Here is a 7,216-nt window from a genome sequence, read left to right as displayed (position 1 = left end):
TATTAGATTTAAAAACAATTGTATGGAACTTCGTTATCTAATTTTGCAATTATAATATTGTTTAGATTGCACATAGCCCAGAGTTTGGGTTCTGGTTTTAAGTTTTAGACCTCTCAGGTTTTGTGTGCCATCAAACACCATGATTCTTTAATTTTAAGAATATCAGCAGCTTTAACCTTGTATGGAAAACAAAATGAGAAATATATATATGAAACTTTTAAAAATATACATGTCTTTGCGTTTGTAAAATCACAAGGAAAAAAAGGATTTATTAAAAGTAAAAGAAGAAAGAAATGATGTATTTTGACTGGGATACCCCTTAGGAAAATTTAAAGTCACTCAAAGCCAAGCCTGTTATAAGTAATGGCTTGTCAAGTAAGGCATTGCCTCCTGTAGTATTTTTCTTGTCTATGTTCCTAATACTAAGTTTATATTATTTATAATTAATTATGCTTTAATTGTAATAACTTAGAGAGTATAATAAAACATTAATTGTTACTGAAGTTTTAATAAAAACTCAGTACATCTGCATAAGGAAAAAATAACTGCATTCATTTAGCCGCATTGAGCATGTCAGTACAACACATTGTCATGCCAACAGGAGCACTTGGTTACACAAGCCATAGATTGTCTAACGAGAATGTGAAAAATGGGTTCTGCATGGATGAGAAGTTTCAAGAAGTGGCAAACAATTATTTCAGTTGGTTGGAAACGTAGCCGTGTTTAGCATATGGCTCACCTGTTAAAATGGTTACCAGCTGCCATTACATATTACTTCAAATATGTTTTGTAAAATAAAAATTTGAAAATAATACTGACACTTTGATGTTTTTATCATTTTTTATAGTTTTACATATATAGAATCTTTACTCATACCTATTTACTACAAATATAAATGCATGTTTGTTTTGGAAAAGAACTGTTAACACAATTTAATGAATATGTCCATATTTTAAAAAGTTATCTATTTATAATTGTAAATTTATTTCTTAAAGTTTAGTTTATCTTTGCTTACATCCTCTGCTATGGAACTTTGGAAATACCCCAGTGGTCATGCCGTTATTAGTTATTTCAGGCCAAGTGGAATAAATGTTATTCCTTTCAATGTTTTGCAATTCCACCAAAAGCCTATTCCCAAATGGATTAAAAGGGGGAATAACATTTTATTGTAAGATGTGACTAGCTTCAAAATATTAAATTTCTAATAGAATAGTGAATGCTTAAATATGGAAATAGTATAAATAAGTCAAGAAATTTTTTTTCTTCTTTTTCAAGGGTAAGAGGGATTATGAAAATTTTTAGCTTACAGTGAAACATCAGATATAACTTTAAAGGCTTGTGCAGGAATGAACTGCAAAGAAAAAAGAATATAGAATACAAATTTTGTAATAATGATTTTAGACTGTCAATAAATTATATATATAAAAAAATGCTTTAATCCTTTCCAGACGGGTCATGGGTAAAAGGCCATGTCATCACGTTTGTTGATTTGCATTCAAAATTTGAGATTTAAGCTATTTAGTCTAAATATTTATGTTTTCGTGTTATAATTTGTTGTCATTCTGGAATGAAAGAGACACAATTTATATTTATTTCCTAATTTTTATGGTGGTTACGAGATCAGTCAAATCTACCGAACCCTTACAGAAATTCGTTACTGAAAATAATAGATAAAATATATAGTTTTTTCTTGAGAAACATTTGATAACTATCTGGACATTATAAAGGTTTTACATGTGAAATTTGTAAATTTTCTGATGCATAAAAGTATTTTTAATTTTAAAATAAAAAATTACTTTGCATGTTGGACAGGTAACATGTAAAAAGGAAAAAAGACATGAGAAAAATATTGCTTTACAAACCTTAAGACTTGATAAAAATTTTGATATGTTGCAAATGAAAGCATTGTAATGTTTACTGATAATCTGCCAAATTTCGTTAACATACGCTTACTAATTTAAAATATATTGCATGAAAACTATAACAAGGACAAAATGGTTACGAGGTCAGTCCTAGGACTGAGCCCATGCTAAAAGAGTTAAAAGTGGGGACAGTTTTTCTTGACTTCAAATTTTGTTAGTGTATTTTTAAAATATTGAAACATTTAGTATAGCTACTGATAATGACAAAACCTATCAATCAAAACTTTGAAGAAACTTATGAAAGAACTTTAACCATTATTTAAAAAAATTCTCTTTGAGGCTGTTTTTTCCAAACTAACCCTTGAGGAAAGTAAAAGTTTAAAGCTACTCTTTATTTTTTCAAGAAATCATTGATTCCCATCTTAAGCTGTTGTAAAGTGACAACCTCCACTATTGTCAATTGGCAGCTCATTCCATAAGACAATCAACCTGTTTTGAAAATAAAAAAATTTCAATTTATTATCTTTTATTTATTTTGTACAGAGTATATTTGCATAAACATTAAAAGTATAAATAAAGTTATCAAGTGCAGAATATAAGTAATGTTAATGAGGACAAGGATAATTAATTACCAATAAAACTTGAAACTTACCTTAAAATTTTTTTGGGTACATTAATTGGTGTAAAACCAGAAGATATCGGGCCTTGGTTCCTTACCAAGATATGTTTCCGGAATTCTTGGGGAGTCTTTTCAGTTTACAAGTCTTTTGCCCTTTTAAGGTTGTATAAAGCACATTACAAGGTTTTAGAAAGAATCCTGATCTGAATTAATATTTTGTTTTTATTTTCAGAGAATATTTTATAAACTATGTAATGATAATTACTACTGTAAGCTGAATGTTTATGAAATGGGTGGAAAAGTTTAGAAGTGGCTAGAAATTTGGTTTCATGTAGAAAATAATGAGAACTATTATAATACAGTGGTTGTCAAACTTTTTTGTTCATGGGCCATCGGAATATTTTTTCTTTTATCTTGGCTGATCACAATGGGACCTATATACTGTGCTGTTGCTTCCTTTCCACAGACCACCTGAAGGGAGCCTGTGAACAACAGATTGAGAGAATCTGTGTGGGGAAGCTCTTCTAAGTTTGAAATATTTGTTTTTTATTATTTATGCTAGTGATATTCCTAAATTTAATGATGACTGAAATACTGAAAAGAGAAAGAAAATATATTTGTTGTTGAAAAGAATATAAAATAGTCTTTGTAACTAGATAAGTACACAAAATGTATGAAATATTATATAGTATAAAATTATGCTCTTAGGTTGTTATCATTACTTAGAAAGGACTTTTGTGACAAGACCCTTGATGTTGTAAAAGAAGAGATGGTTTATTGTGATTGTTGATAAAATCTCAATATCTTCAGCTGAGTGTTGAGCTATTGGGAAAAATAAAGTTCTAGGCTCTATGTATACAGTGTATATATATATAAATTCTGAACTTAAAAGAGTGCAAGTTTTATCAAATATTGCATAAACTGGTGAGCTAGGTCTTATTTGGAACGCTGCATGTAGTTTGGTCTTTTTGCTACAGGAAATATATTAACAGATTAGACAGTTCAGAGATTAGGGTCTAAAATTTTCCATGTCCTTAGTTTAAAATATGTAAGTTGTGAAAAAGTAAAAAACTTTCAATCTGTTTTTTTACTTGTAGATCTTAAACCAGTCAAACTTGTTAAAGTTCAGATAATTTTCTATTTAAATAGTACATCATAAAGATTGGAAGCATGAAACTTAATATTTATTGATGTAGTCTTATACTGTTGATTCTTGACCTCCTTCAGCAACAATAAGACTAGCTTGTTGGTTTGCCAGTTCTTCTGAATGATGAGAAAAGTTAATGCAAGTGATAATGAATGATTGATGTTAAATAATATTTTGTTATTAATATGTCCTGTAATTCTGAAATTCAAAAGACTCTTATAGAACTGATAAAAAGTACATTTCACCATTTTAATCTAGTACACACCAAAACAAATGATGTTCATGCAGTGTTATAATATAGTGTTTCAACCACTACTGTATCTGCCATATACCAGCAGGCCTGATGAACCATGGTACTGGTCTTCAGTACTGGACATAGCAAATATAATATGATCGACATATTGTTATACAGTTTTCTTTACTTTCAATCTGGAGTTTTACGTTCTGCCAGTAGCCTTGTGAAAACTCCCAACTAATTTCATGTGATTTCATGTACCACTCCATGATAACATCATCATGTGACAAAAGCCCTCCTCCAATAGGAGGGCAACACACCTCCATGCGCATTAACTCCCCCTACACATTTGCACTCGTGAATCTTCATTCTTCTTCTCAACACTTTATTGACCAGATGAGTTTAAATTTCTGGTCTGTGTTCAACTTACTGACATTTACATTGTTAATGAAACTCTGATTTTTGTTTTCTTTTAACTTTTGTGACAAAAACTAAATTTTTATCATGACTTCTCAAATAATAGTTATTTATAATTAGCCCTGAATGTGGGACGTTGTTCACACTTAGGCCTTTTTTCAGTTGTAGCTTTTGTAGGCCTGTTAAGTGTCAGGGTCATGGTAGTCATTCTTTGATGTGATGTGGTTTACCACATGCTTAATGGATTTCCTCCTCTCCTTCAGTCAGAATGATCTTTTGGACTACAACCTTCACCTGTTTTGTTTTTGGTAGTACTCTACCATTTGTTTCTGGATTTCTTTCTCAGGTATGTTCCTTTTCTTTCCTTTGCTTGTGTTCTTTATTATATTTTCTTTTCTCATTTTATGTTGTGTGATTATTCAGTTTATCTTGCTTTTCCATATTGTTTGTTTTTGGGATTTATATTGTTTCCATCATCTCATACCTCCTTTGTCACACCTAGGTGCCACATCTCCCCCTCAATCCCTCCCCCATAATCATGACTACTTCTGGCTATATTTGTTGCCATCCTTCCCTTTCTTTTCCCAATTTCCTGTCATTGGTATCTTTCTGATCAGCTTGGGAATTGAGCCCCTTACCTTCTATTTCACTTTCTAGTTCCTTATTTTGACAACTTTTTTGTTTGTTTGTTTTTTTTCTCTCCTTCTGTATTCCCTCTTCTACTTCCACCTTTTACGAGAAGCACTTCTTTGTGCTTCTGTGGATGTTTGTTCCCTTCTGTGTTTGGCCTGTTCCATTCTTCTGCTTTATCTTTCCATATTTTATTCCACTGCTGTAGAGACTTGTTGGGTTGAATTACTCCTATTCCTCATCGAGATGTGTCTCTTTCTCACCTTTCTATTTCTGATTCTAGGCCATCCTCTTTTTCCTGTCTTTTTTTTCTACCAGAAGCCTCATTCGTCACTTATTGCCATTGACTGTCATACACTTATGATTCTATGGGTGGCTTTCTCTTCTGCTCTTGGTCACAATTTCTGCCAACAGTTGTTTTTCATTTCTCAGACTGTCTCTTTTTTTCACTTTTTTCATTTTACTTTCGCCTTCCTCTGACCTCATCTATGATCTTTTTCACCTGATCTGTAGTTGGCATGGTGAATGTGTTGGACACCTTCCTACTTGTCTCCCTCATCCTATCCTCTTTGTTTTCTTTGTCCTGTCCATCCTTCTTTTGTTTCTTCCTATTCCTTTCTTTCACCTTCAACTCAGCATTGGCCCCTCTTCTGTTAATTGATATCATAAAGGCCTCTGTTTGTCGTATTCATAACCCATGGCTGGCATCATAACTGTTAACCCATTCTCCAATGTTTCTCTTTTACAGTAGCTGCTTGGTTGGTGCGGGTGGGACATGTATTGTGTTCTCAGTCCTTTCTCACACCCACTAAATGTTGGGTGCTTCCTTCTTCTCTAGTCCCAACCAATTTCAGCATGTCTTTTTTGTCTGTGAACTATGGCATTTATTTTCTCTTTTTCTTCTCTCCTTGCATGAAAGGTTCTTTCCCAATTGAGATTTCTGGCTTCTCTTTCATTTGGAGCATTCCATCTTGTACTTCCTGTTGTGAACCTTGTAGACCTTGAATTTTCTTTCTTGGGGTTCTTTGTCCTCTTTGTGAGCTTCTCCTCTAATATTGGTCACAGTGGCTGTCCATGGATTCCCTTACCACCTTTCAAACTAGATTGACCCCTTCCTAGATACTTCTCTCTCTGATTGGGGGACATTTTTCATGGGAACAGGTTCTTGACCTTCTCATTATTTGTCTCCTACTTGTGGTTCACTTGGTCTTGTTTTATCAAGTCTTTTCCACAGTCTTTCCTTGGTCCACCTGGTGGCTCCAAGGTCTTTTTGTTTTGGGGTGTTAACTATACACTTCTGTGCCCATTCACATCATTTGCTGGGAGCTTTCATCTTGTTTATGGGCCAGTCCTTATTCTGTCAATGAAGTAGTCTCTGCACTTCCATAACTTCCTTTTGGATAATTTGCCACCCCTTCTCAACTTTGGACTTCCTCTCTAATGGTTCTCTATTCCTCATGCTTCAGCTTTGGCTGTTGGTGTTTTTTTCAACAAGACCTGGCCTTACCTTTTTCTCTATACCTCCTCCCTTATTCATTTCTTTCTCCTAGGCCTCTAATTTCCACACTACTATCCTTCTTGGGCCCTTTTGTTAGCACCTCTCTGACCACCTTGGTCCTGACCTACTTGATACTAAGGCCTCCCCTTCCTCTCTCCCTTATCCATTCTCTCTTGCTTCACACTGCCAAACTAATACGATTTCACATTGTGAGGTTACTTGATTGCTGTAAATACTAGAAGCCACTGTAACAGATGACTCGGATGTCAGTGCAAGAATAAACAGGTACTAGAAAGGTTATAAAAATTATAGGCATCTGCATACAGTTAGGAATATTTATCTTAATTTTGAAACTGAGAGTACATGGAAATGATACGTTATATAAATTTGATTAAATTATTAGAACTTTGAACAAGACGGATAATGCCCTTTTTTATTTTTTTGTACATTGCTTGTGAAAAAAAAAACTACAAAACTATGCTCCTCTCACAGAATTGTGTGAGAAGCATAAAATTTGATGGGAAAAATTTGCAGCAGGTTAATATTCAAAAGAATGTCGCTTGCTGAATAAGTTACCTATTTAACTGTGTTTGTCAGAAATTGCTAGACCTGGACTTGTAAAGACAAATTTCTGTTTTAATTAAAACTAGCTGTAGCTCGACAGGAAGCACTGAAAAAGGAAATGTTTGTTTGTCATAAACACTTCTGTTGTTTGATTTTTTTCCAACCTTTACTGTAAAATATAAATGTATTGATCATTTTAATGTGTTTTTCATAACTTCTGTTGTATAAGCAGCTTCTCATTGAC

At 33.1% G+C, this 7,216-nt stretch overlaps 1 protein-coding gene and 1 long non-coding RNA gene across 2 annotated transcripts in view; one reads left to right on the top strand and one right to left on the bottom strand.

Moving 5' to 3' along the window:
• Positions 1-7,216, bottom strand: part of LOC111088885 — a 26,564-nt gene that overhangs the window by 15,304 nt on the left and 4,044 nt on the right. Inside the window, exon 2 of the long non-coding RNA XR_002613267.1 lies at positions 2,314-2,329. This is a non-coding gene — a long non-coding RNA (uncharacterized LOC111088885). The remainder of the gene's footprint in view (positions 1-2,313; positions 2,330-7,216) is intronic.
• The window catches only part of LOC106471476 (RNMT-activating mini protein-like), a 10,626-nt gene that overhangs the window by 1,452 nt on the left and 1,958 nt on the right, over positions 1-7,216 (top strand). The gene's annotated exons all lie outside the window — the stretch shown is intronic.

This window comes from Limulus polyphemus, unplaced genomic scaffold (genome assembly GCF_000517525.1).
Source record: "Limulus polyphemus unplaced genomic scaffold, Limulus_polyphemus-2.1.2 Scaffold4645, whole genome shotgun sequence".
NCBI classification, from domain to species: domain Eukaryota; kingdom Metazoa; phylum Arthropoda; class Merostomata; order Xiphosura; family Limulidae; genus Limulus; species Limulus polyphemus.
The sequence above is the reverse complement of the archived record's forward strand: the minus strand, read 5'-3'. Positions and strand labels throughout refer to the sequence as shown.